Here is a 12,612-nt window from a genome sequence, read left to right on the forward strand (position 1 = left end):
AATCTGGTAAACTACAGGGACTCAGTGGAGGAAATACGGTGATACTTCGTATTATTTTGCAACTTTTCTGTAAGTCTGAAATTATTTCAAAATAACGGGTTTATAATAAACAAAGCAAAACATTAATAAAAATATTGGCATGCAAAGGAGCAAGCCTAATAACCACACTGTTAGACTTCAAGTTTTATATCCTTCAACAGTCTTATTTTTATAAATAGGAGATAATAATAATTTTTAAGAGAATGTAAAATAATATATAAAATTGGGTTTATATTATTATCCCAATGTTGCAAAGAAAGTTAGTTGCAAAACTGTAGTTCAGCTTATGGAAACAGGACTGGTCTTCCTTTAATAGGCCAGTAGTTGTGGTAAGGAGTGCTCAGAAGGGGTTGAGGTGCATTAAGACCCTTCTGTGGGCAATGATTGGTTGATTTCTGTGGCATCAAATATCCTAGACTGAATAAATATCATCCAGCCTCATCTTACAAAGCCAGAAACCGCTGTATCCAGTGCAGAGGTGGGGAAAGAAGAGTTCAAGGTAAACAGCCCACAAGAAGTGCTGTTGATTTCCCCCAAAATAGCAAGATGTGGTTCCCCACCACTGGGAACTTCAACCTGTGGTAAGACAGTTCTAGGAAAACACTGACTTTGCTAAAATGGGATTCTCCTCAGTTTGAACACAAGTTGTAGCAGTGGTTGATTTTACTTTTTAAAGTATATTCACAAATGATTTATCCCTTTCTAATGAGAACAAAATTGAGACCTCTTTTGCAAGGATAAAATAATGAATCATCTGTTTTCTTTATCCAGCACTTTGGAATGTAAAACTACTGTAATCTTATTTCCCTAGGTCTGTGTGAAAGTGGTTCTTCATCAATATATATGACATTTGATTCAAAAAGAAAGGAAAGAAATTTGCAACTAACTTTCAGAGAAAAAATAGGGTTTCTTTTCTTTTGAACAATTCTGAGGAGGAAGGAAATGTAGACTTTCATGTTCTCAATTCTATTAAAGTTATGAATCATCACACCTTTGGTAACAATGACATACCATAGAGCTTTGAGGTATTCACGTGGGCCAGGCTCAATGGTGAAACCTGATATTTTTCTTTTTATTCATGAAGCTCTATAAAATGCAATCATGGATTTAACCTCCCCAACTCCAGCCCCACCCCCACTTCTTTCCTTTACAGTTGAGAATTTCTAAAGAGAAGGTAATAGGAGACCAGATACATGAGAGGAAGCCCTGCAGCAAAAGCTGAAGGAGTCTACATTATGGGAACAGCTTCTCTTTCCCATTGTCACTCTCCAAGACATTCGCCTAATTAACAAGGAAGATAAACAAATCACAGGAAGGGAGATAAATTCCAAATTAAGTTTATTCTCCAAGGTCCTGAGTTCAAGACCTGATACAAAAAAAAAAAAAGAAAGAAAAAGAAAAAAGAAAAGTTTATTCTTTTATGTACCAAACATAAACTACCAAAACTGACAGAAGACCAAACAGAAGTCTAAACAGACAGAGAGAAGGTAAGGAAACTGAGTTTGTTGTTAGAAACCTCCCACAGAAATGAAACAACACAGAAACATTCAGAAATAGATGGCTCCACTAGTGAATTTTAAACAGTTAAAGCAGATCTAGCACTAATCTCTCACAAACCCTTTCTAAAAAGTGAAGAGGAGGGAACACTTTCTAACTTATTCTGTGAGGCCCACATTGCCTTGATATAAAAGCCAGGCAAAGATATCAGCAGAAAACAAAAATACAAACCAATATCCATTATGAATATAGACACAAAAATCCTCAAAAAATGCTGCATCTGTGATACATAAAAAGTATTAATCTCAATGGTATTTTCCAAGGAATATGAGGCTATTTCAATATCAAAAAATCAATTAGTAGAATAAATAACAGAATCACAAAGTTGCTTCAAGAGAAGGAGAAAAATATTTTACAAGTTCTAATAATCTTTTAAAATAAAATACCCAGCAAACTAAGAACAGAGCTTCCTCAAGTATCCCAGTGAAAGCATCTATAAACAACCTACAGCTCTCATTATGCTAAAAGGCCAAATATTTTACCCCAAGATCAAGGGTTTTCACTTTTACCACTTCTATGTGCACTGCGCTGGAGGAGAAAGCCAGGAGAACTGGACAAAAAGGAGAAGAAAAAGACAATAAATGGGAAAGGAAAGGTAAAATCATCCCCGTTTATAGTTGACCCAATCTTATATACAGAAATTCTAGCCAATCCACAAAATAAACTATTAGGATTAATAAATGAGTCACAGAGTACAAAATCAATATACAAAAGTCAGTTGGTTCTACATACTAGCAATGAACAACCTGAAAATAGAATTAAGAAAACAATTCCATTTCTAATAGTATCAAAAAAAAAATTTGAGGGGTAAGCTTAACAATAGAAATATAAAGTTTTTACATTGAAAAGTAAACTATAAGTTATCACTGGAAGAATTAAGGAAGACCTAAATTAATAGAAAGACATGACATGATTGTGGGTTAGGATACTTAACAGCTCTTGTTAAGATAGTAAGAGACCCCAAATTGATCTTCAGGTTCAATAAAACCCTCATCAAAATCCTAGCTGGGCTTTTTGCAGAAATTGACAAGTTGATCCTGAAAACTCCTATGGAAATATAAGGGGTTCAGTACAGCCAGAACAATCTCAAGAAATGTAGAATAAGGATGGGAGACCTCAAAGCTCCTTACAAAGCCACAGGAGTCAAGGCAGTGTGATACTAACTTAGGGGGAGTCATGCAGGACAATGGAATTTAAAGTCCTAAAATAAGCACTCATATTTATGGTCAGTTGATTTTGATATAGGTCCCAGGACAACTTCACAGGAAAATAATGTTTTCATCAAATGGTGCTTGGACAAATGAATATCAATGCAAAAAAACGTTTCTTTACACAAACTGAACTCCATATGGCTCATAAACCTCAGCAGTTGAAACAACACACTCTCAGGAAAAATAAAAAGGAGTATCTTCATATCCGAAGTTAGGTAAAACCCTCCCACACACAATATCAGAGCACATGTGATTAAAGAAAAAATAGATTAGAAAGACTTGATGTTAAATGTTAAAATGTTAAAACTCTTGTTCTACAAAAGACATCATCGGGCCGGGGATTTGGCTCAGTGCTTCCACCACCTGCCTCGCAAGTGCAAGGACACATGTTTAATCCCCTGTACCAAAACCAAAACCAAAACCAAACAAAACATACAAAAGACATCATCAAGTGAAAAGACAACCTACAATGGGAGAAACAGAGGCAAAGCAAGTGTCTTAGAGGTGACTTGTGTTCAGAATAAATACAGAGCACCTAAAACTCAATATTGGAAAAAAAAATTTTGAAAATGGGCTAAGGAACCAAGCAGGTTTTTTTTCTAAATTTGGCTAAGAACTAGCAAGGGAGTGAAGTGAATGTGAAACCATAGTGGGGTTCTACTTCACATTCCTCAGGATGACTAGAAATAAGAGAACAAATAATAATGTTGAGAAGAACTTAGAAATATCCAGAATCTTTTTAGTTTATTGTGCTAGTATAAAATGAGACAGCAACTTTGGAAAACACGGCGGCAGTTCTTCACAATATGAGTTCTCATATGACACAGAAATTCCACTTCTAGGCATATATATATTCAGGAGGATTGAAAACATGTCTGGATAAAACTTGTACCCGACTGTTCATTTAGCAAAATTTGTCATACTAATCAGAACAGAAGTGACCCAAATGCGCACCAACCAATGAATGGATAGACAAAATGTGGAGTATCCACACACTAGGAAATTATTCAGCCTTACAAAGAAATGAGTTTCCGGTGTGCTCTCTAACGTGGTGAACCTTGCAAGCATGGTACTAAGTGAAAGAACCCAGACACCCGTGATTGAGGCCATGTCCATGAAGTGTTTGAAATCAGCAAATTTATAGTTACGAGAGTAAATTCATGGCTTCCAGGGGCTGGGATGAGGGGAAAATCTGGAGTGAGTGCTGACAGATAGGGCAGTTTTTGAAGGGTAATAAATGTTTTACATTAGACAGTGGTGATGATTATGCAACTCTGAATGTAACGAATGCCCCTGGATCTCACACTTTAAAAGGTTAACTTGTGGCATGTGAATTACTCTAATAAAGACTTACATTTTAAAAGCATGGCATCTTTTCTATTTTGTCTATTATCCTGGACCTCATAGGTAACCAGTTCCTGTATTCTGGCCCTGAAGTATTTACACCATTAAAGGAGCATTTTTTTACTTACTTTTAATATTTGGAGAAAATTTGAGGTCCTCTGTACACTGCTGTAAGCTTCACCCACCATGCCCTGCACCTCCTCCCAGACATCTCTTAGTGGGTTGCTACCTTTCTGATGGCTGGGACCTGTGTGTGAAGGCCACATACATGGCAGGGGAGAGGACGAGAGTGGGTTACTGATGCATCACCATTGTCCTGCATGCAGGAATCACCGTCTCTGTGAGTGGTACCTTCACTGTGGTAGCTGTGAGACCCTGTGGGCCAGTGTGTGCTAGATGTGCATTCTGAAAGGACCTCTGGAAACCTGCTAATGGCAATCCCAGCCATAACCCTTTGGATAGGAAGAGATCGGTCAGAAAAAAGAACTTCATATCAGAAAACTATTTTCTTCAAAACTTGAAGCAAGTCAACAAAAGTGAAACAGCATTTTAAACTTTCATTTACCCATCTTCTATTCACTCTGAATTCTCAGGACAAACTCCGAGATGTGGTAAGTTCTCTCAGAATTGAAGAGAAGACTTACTAAGGTAATATGTAGAGCGCATGTCAGACTATGGGGCTTCTAACGTATGGCCTAAGAACTGTCTTCCAGTGCTGCATGACCTTTTCCCATGACACTTGTTACTGTCTGGATCTTAAATGTCTCCTAAAAGCTCATGTGCAGAAAGCTTGGTCCTCAGCAGGGGGTGCTCCTGGGAGGCAGTGGAAAGGTTGGTGGCTCAGGCTCCTTGGCGGAAGTCACCCAGGCTATGACTGTGAAGGGTGGGTTTTGTGCCCGGCCTCTCCCATCTCACTGTGCCTCCAGTCTGCCATGAGGTGAGCTGCTCCCCTGAGCCACAGGCTCTTGCCGGTGACCACCTCACCACAGGCCCAGAAGCAGCAGAGCCAAGTGACCATGGATGGACACCTAGGCAAACAGGAGCCAAAATAAACCTTTCCTCCTTTCAATCTGACTTTCTTTGCTACCTCGTCACAGGAGTGGAAAGCTGACACACTATTTCATGAAATCTTTCAGATTAAAGAAATAGAAAAACACGCGTAGCATAACATGGCTTTTAGTATACCCAGAAAATTCTCTTATTGATCACTTAGGGTTTTGCCTATTGCAAATGTGTGTATTGTATGCATACATGTGGTGGAACTATAGATTTGACATTTGACCATTTTAGCTTAGAAAATATTGCTTGACCCACCACACTTAACAGTCATAAAATTTACACAAGGAGAATATGTAGATTTGATGACCTCAAACTGGTACCAAGAAACTAAGTTTCCAGACTTCTCAGAAGGAAGGTGTTCATTTCATAGCATCTCGCTTACATCCGTTCCTCTTGGCAAATAATCCAGGCCCATTGCAGGCTAGTGATTACAAGGGCTTGTTTGGGCTTGGTCTATGTCAAAGACTACAGAAGGAGCAGAGATCATCTCAATGAGTAGTGATGAAATGTGCTAAAGGATGATTTTCTAAAAGAAAAAGATAATAAAACCAGACTCTTATACAACTATAAAATGAACACGTCAAAGACTTTAACTCACTCATTAATTAAATAATGGAGCTAGTAAGATGCTACAATCAATTCAATGGAGAATTCCAAGAAACACACACACACACATACATACACACACACACACAGAGGGAAAAGGGAATTATAAAATGAATTTACAAATTGCCCTACAACTGTTTTTTCATAAAGCACTCATCAATCACATCCCAGAGGGGACACAACTGTTTTGCTCTTATATGAAACAGAGTAACCGTGCATGGTTATCATTTCCCTACCTATTACAGAGGAGTAAAGTAGCTCAAATAAGAAGAAAGCAGTAATTTTTAAATAGTTGCCCAAGGTGGACCACCCTACACCAGAAGATGGCTTCTGTCTGTGCGACACTAGGAGGTAGTGTGAGGCCCTTCAGAGTGGAGGTGACAGCGGAAGCTGTACTGTGGAGTAGCAAACTCTGTCCTTCTGGAGGCTCCACCCTTAACCACTGGTCAGTCTGCAACTTTAGAAGGCAAAACCCAGAAGGAGTGCTGCAGACTTATCTCCCTAGAAGGAGAGAAGCTAAAAAAAGGACCACGGAGGAAGTCTCCTTCTGTGTGCCCTATAATCATCATCCTCACAGCAGCCCTGGGGGGATCAGTAACTCTCTCTGCTTTAGAGAGAAGGAAACAGGGTTCTGGGAACTCAGGATGGGCCCAGGAGGTAGGGTTTGTGGCAGCCCTTCTGGTTCTGAGAAGGGACGACTTCTCCAGTGGAGACAGGTCCATGCTAACTTAGGGGGCACTCAAAAATGTTTAATTTTTTCTTTTAAAATATATACTATTCAAGCCATCATGGATTTTGTCCTTATAATAATGCAAAGATAAAATGATTATAAATATTTTTATATGGAAGGGACAACAGAAGCAATGTGCATCGTCTTGGCCACTCTCTGCATTGTTGAGATGCAGTCCCAGCACCAGCAACTTGAAGGAGGACAGGTACGTTTTGGTTCATGGTGACGGCCCATGTTTGGCAGCCTCCAGGACAGGTCTGCAAGGCAGAAGGGCATAAGAGGGCTCACATACCAGCAGTCAGGAAGCAGAGAGAGGCGAGAGTGTGGAAGGAGATGGACCCTCCCAGGCCAAGCGTCCAGAAACCTGCCTCTTTCAACTAGGCCCATGTCTGATATCACCTTTAGCTATCGCACTCCCAGGGTTCCATCACCTTTCAAATGTGGCTTTGGAGGGACATTCTCTAGAAGCCATAGCATGCTGTCAGTGACATCTCAGCAGGTGTCCATGCTTCCTGGGGATGCATGCTATGGACCCAGTGCCAGTCCCCACCGCTGCTGCTCTGCCCCTGGTTAGGCCAGACCGGCTCCTCCAGATCCCTCACTCCAGAAAAAACAACTCTTGTAACATGCTCCAAGCATAAGAATAGCTGATCTGCTTCCAAGACTACTTTTGAAGCTCCTATGCAAGCATCACCATGAAGTAAGAAAAATATGACTGTGGAGTTGACCAGGGAAGAACACTGAATACTTTCAAATGATGATATTTCTAAGCTGTTAATCCTAACCCTGTTGGGAACAGTGAGTGTGGTCCCTGTGCTGGATTCTGCAAAGCCAAGGGGGATAATTTAAGGCCCACAGGGAAGTCATTCCTCTAAGCTTCCTTAGATCCCAAGGCCCGGCCCTGGAGCACCTCCTGTTTAGAGATGATTCACTTCCTACTCTGGGCAAAATTCGCAAGTCAAAGACCTCAGAGGCCTACCTGATACAAAGGGTAGAAGTTTTCTAGGAGAGGAAGTTATATCCTTGAGAACATGGAAAGCTGGGGATACGGCTCAGAGGTAGAATATTTGTCTAGCAAGCACCAGGCCCCAGTTCAGCTCCTAGTAGCATTAAAAAGGAATATGATGGAGGGAGAAGTCCGCTGGACACAGGAGGAGTCTGAGTCTGGTCTGATGCTATCTTGTCACTATGCCTGGCACCACAAGCCCCTTCATTACTTTGAGGCTTCATAAAATGAAGAATCATTTGAGCTCCAATTTTAAACAGTTTTTAGGAGAAAAAATTGAAAGAGCCAAAGATGTAAAAATATTGAAATAAGCTCAACAGCTGCCCAGATTTCATCCATACAGATCCCAGGGAGGGTCCTATCGGTGGATCATTTCAGAGTAAAGTCTTTAGAGTCACAATGAGCTTCTGTGTAAGGAAGAGGGAAATAAGGCATGTTTTGAGTTTCACAAATGAAACATGAAGGCAATGAAAATGGTGCGGTGTTGGTGGGGGAAACTCAAATAGTCAGTATGGTCAGATTCCCTAAGGATATGAGTGGGTTTTGGAAAGGTTGCTAGAAGGGTTGTTTCTGAAAATGAGGGTTTAGCAAGACATGACTGTGTTTCTAAGGCCAGAAGGCGGAGAAACTTCATTTAGTTGAAATAAAATTGATTGAGGGGAGGCATAGAGCGAATTTCTTAAGTCCATGGAAAGTACCATGGAAGTTCTAAGAAATAACCCAGAGCAGGGATCTTACAAGTCAGAGTGCTTTGTGTCAGCCTGGGCTCTGACTCGCCAGCCCATAATTTTTGTCAAGAGCTGACTCAGAAACAGCCATCGCACTGTCCATTCCATTCCTTCTGAGGGCTCTACTTTGAGATGCTGATTGCCATTGGCTCCCGACACAAAGTAGTAACACCGCTTCCACTGCTCCATTTTCATGTTTTGATCTTTCAGAATGCAGAAAGAACCATGAGATCCTGACATTATTTGTCTCAGGAAGATGAGGGCCAAGCCCTCAAAGTGGCTGAGAAACTAAACCTGGAGCCAGTTCTCCAGGCAGCAGATGAGCCAGCGTGTGGTGTACGGAGTGGAGAGCACAGTGTTACTTCCCTTGATGATGGTGTTCACAATAAGAAGATGCTCTGCCTCTGCCCAGTGAACAGCAGATTTTTATGAAAACCAGCTGTAGAAAGATCCAAGCAGTTGAAATCCTGGTGTCAACTTCGCTGCCACTCACAAGGGTAACTGTGGGTCTCTGCACTTAGCTTCTGTCTCTGATATCTTTACCTTTAATTAAAAATATAATATTAATGTAGCATATTGAAGCATCACACATCACATAAAAACTGAAATCTTCTCCTCAAGTTGAATAAATATGTTCTCTTGTTTTGATTTTTAAATACCAAATGGTTTTTCTTTCTGTGAAATATATTCCTCCCCAAATTAATATTAATCAATATTAATATATACTTATGATACAATACAGTAAAAAATCTCTTTCCCTGTACTAAGAAACTTCCTAACTAAATTTCTTCAATATTCTTTGTGGTACTTATATTTTAAATGCTACTTCAGTATTCTATTAGGCAGCTTTCTATTGTTCTAACAAAACACCTGAGAGCATAACCTTAAACAGAGAAGCTTACTTTGCCTCACAGTTTGGGAGGTTTCAGTCCATGGCCAGTTGATCCTGCTGCTTTTGGACTTGTGGTGAGGCAGCACATCATAGTGGGTGCGAGCACATGGTAGAGGTGACTGCTCATTGCAGCCAGGAAGCAGACAGGAAGAGGAGGGGTTGGGATCTCAACATGGCCTTCAAGGTCACACCCACAAAGATGTGAGACTTTCCACCAGGCCTTACCTGTTAGTCTCCATCACACCCCAAAGTTTCCAGGCATGAGCTTCTGTGGGACAGTTGAGATCCAAACTATACCATGTGCATGTGTGCATTTTCAGTTCCTTGAGCAGGACAGCTTTTATTTGAACTCTCTCTTTGCAGGTTTGGTCTGCAGATTGTGCGGTTGTGTAGTTTTTATATTCTTGGATTTCCCTATTACCAATGATCAATAAGATTTGTCTGGTTCATGTGATTGTTAACTGGTGATTCATTTTATAGGAAGAACTTTGAGAAAGGATTGGATGATCACACTAGAAAGAAAATTTAGTGCTCACGGAAACAGCATGGGATGTTTTTTGTTTGTTTGGGGAGGTTTTTTTCCTTTGAATGAATTTGTTTTGAATTCTGCAGGTGTTATCTTCAGCCTCCACTTTGAAAACAAAACTCACCTCCTTACCAGATGTGCTGTTGTGTTGAACACAAATAGTTCTTCATTTCCATGAAGTCCATTCTTGGAGTTTATAAAAATCACTGAGGCTGACTGTTGGGCTATCTTCTATTGGGTTTTCTGTTGGATAGAAACATTTTGATGGAAAGAACAGAATATTAAAAATGGTTGTTAATTTCACTGGTCATCCAGTGAATTTCTTTTAAAAATTCTGATTATAAAGAACAGATACAAAAATGCATTATGCTTTGAAAACATTTTAGCAAGATGAAAAAGATTTAAATTGTCTAATCTAGAGACACTACTAACATTTTAGTTTTTTATATTTTTCTATTTTATATAAGATAAATTTTACAGAAGCAATGCAATAAATACTACTTTGTGTCACGCACTTAAGTTTTATTTGACAAATTTTATTGGCTGAAATTTTTTCCTATTGTATGGCAGTGTCCTATTTTAGTTGGCCTGTTATCTTTAAATTTTTACATGGCTTCCAATTATCCATTTTAAGGAACACTGTAATAAATATTTTGTATACATATGCACATTTTAAGTACACATGTATATTTTTATCTATGATTAAACTCTTCCAGGTAGAATTGATAGATGTACAAAAATTTTAAGAATTTGGATACCTATTACCAACTCACCCACTCCAAGGACATCGTTACCATTGGTATGTTCCTGTCAGAAATGAGAATGAGACTCTAGTTTTCACTTGAACCTTTCAAGTCTAAAAGCAATAGGAAAGCAGACAAAAGTCAAATAGGCCAGAACCATTTGGGAGCTTCTTTCTCCTTGCGGGGACAGAGAGACGCAGGGGCACAGGGTTCTCTGTTCCAAAGCCCTGGGCGATGCTGAATGCCATGGTGATGGGGGAAAGCCCACAGGGCCACAGGGAATCACCCAGGAAGGAAAGATGAGAAATGGTGCATCTGGGAAGATGCACTGGGGCCCCCCAGGGGTTCTAGGTGCTTTGCATGACCCCCAGTAGTAGTGGGACTTCCGTACAGAAAGGAGGCCTGGAGACTGTAAGCAAGGCCCTGGGATGTGAGCAGGATCTTACGGTGGGAAGGGCAAGGGCCCAATATAGCTGAAAGCAAGCTTCTGCCACGGGGGAAGGCAGTCAGGGAGAAGCCAGGCACTAGGTGGAGGTCAGAAGTGACTGCAGCAGCTCTTTCAAGAACAGCCTTCTCATCGCCGTCATAGGTCCAGATCCCTAGCAGCAGGGCTCCAGAGGCCCCGAGAGAGTGCAGCGGTGGGAGACCTGGGGAACCCTCAGTGTTCCTGGTTCTCATAGACCCCAGTTCCCTTTGGTCACGCTCAGTGAGTAGAGTTTGACCTCTCTGCTCCTGCTCTTCCCGGAGAGCAGTTTCTCTTTGCTAAATGATTAACCACAGCTCTTCTGACACTTGCCGGTGTGTAGGTGGGTGCCAGCTCTGGGTGGGTCTTTACAAGATGACTTTCTTTTCTGCTTTGTGGTGTCAAAAAAACTGGAAAATAAGGCTATGACAGACACATACAGAGAGAAAGCGAGAGAGAGAGAGAGAGAGAGAGAGAGAGAGAGAGAGAGAGAGAAAGAGAGAGAGAGAGAGAGAGAGAGAGAGAGAGAGAGAGAGAGAGAGAAGGAAAGAGAGAGCAGGGGGGGCACAAACCCAGGAGCACATGTGAGAGAGAAACAAAGACAGAAAGAGACAGAGGGTGAGAGAAAGCAAGAGTGAGAAAGAGAGCAAGGAGGAGTGTGAGAAAGATAAGACAGAGCAAGACAGAGAGATGAGCTGAGACAGAGAAAACACAGAGAGAGAGAGAGAGACTAGAAGAGAGAGAGAGAGAGGGAGGGAGAGAGAGGGACAGCGGGACAGTGGGAGAGAGATGGAATGAAATCAACTCATCACAGGAAGTTTCCCAATCTTTTTTCTCCTTTTTTTTTTTTCTTTGAATGGGAAATATTTGCCTTCATTAATAGAAAGTTTTTACTCTGGAGAAAAGTGCTGTGGTGATTTTCTTCAGGCTCATTGGGCTCACGGTGGATGGGGTGGAGAGCACAGGAATGGGAGACTTCTGCACCCGATACCAGTTTCTGACAGGGTTTGGGGACAACTTCCTGACATTGGCGAAGGTTGAAAGGTGCTCCCCAAAGTGCCTGCTCACCGCGAGGCTGCTGCCTGAGCCTGTCACTCCCACTACCCAAACCTCTCCTCCCCTCCAGCCGCTTCTGTTCCGACTTTGTCCGTGGACCGAGAAGAGGACACAAAGGGGAGCTGAGGTCTTGGTGGCTGGTGAAGAAGGAGGGCTCCATCTCGGCCTCACCACCTTTGCCTCCTTCCCTCCACACTCCATAGCTCCCAAGGGCCTCTTGCTTCTGGTCCCTGCAGACGAGAAGGAGTCCTGGGCTACTGCAGGCATGGCACAGCCTACAGTTTCTGAGCATACTTGAGGCTCTGGGTTTGATCCCCAGCACTGGAAGCAGAAAGAAGATTCCTGGGCCCAAAGCTCAAAAGAACAAGTGCATCTTCCCCAAGCTGAGGGTGTAGGAACGGCCTCTTCACTGCACACCGGAGGCCCCTCCAAGGCCTGTGCTAGGGCAGCGTTGGTAGGGAGCAGTCCCCAGGGGTGGACATTCAGATCCCCACCCCTCTGCCCTGCACCTTAGCAAGCCCCTGAGCCTTGGGGGTCTTCTGTGAGAACCCGTGGGGAGGAGCAGTGCTTTTCCGGACAGCAATATCTAGCATGTCTGTCTCACAAAGAAAGCAGTCTTCCATCAAGATGATGTTTGCAAAGCAGCCTGGGA

Source organism: Fukomys damarensis, unplaced genomic scaffold (assembly GCF_012274545.1).
Source record: "Fukomys damarensis isolate Sample0158 unplaced genomic scaffold, DMR_v1.0_HiC HiC_scaffold_10, whole genome shotgun sequence".
NCBI classification, from domain to species: Eukaryota; Metazoa; Chordata; class Mammalia; order Rodentia; family Bathyergidae; genus Fukomys; species Fukomys damarensis.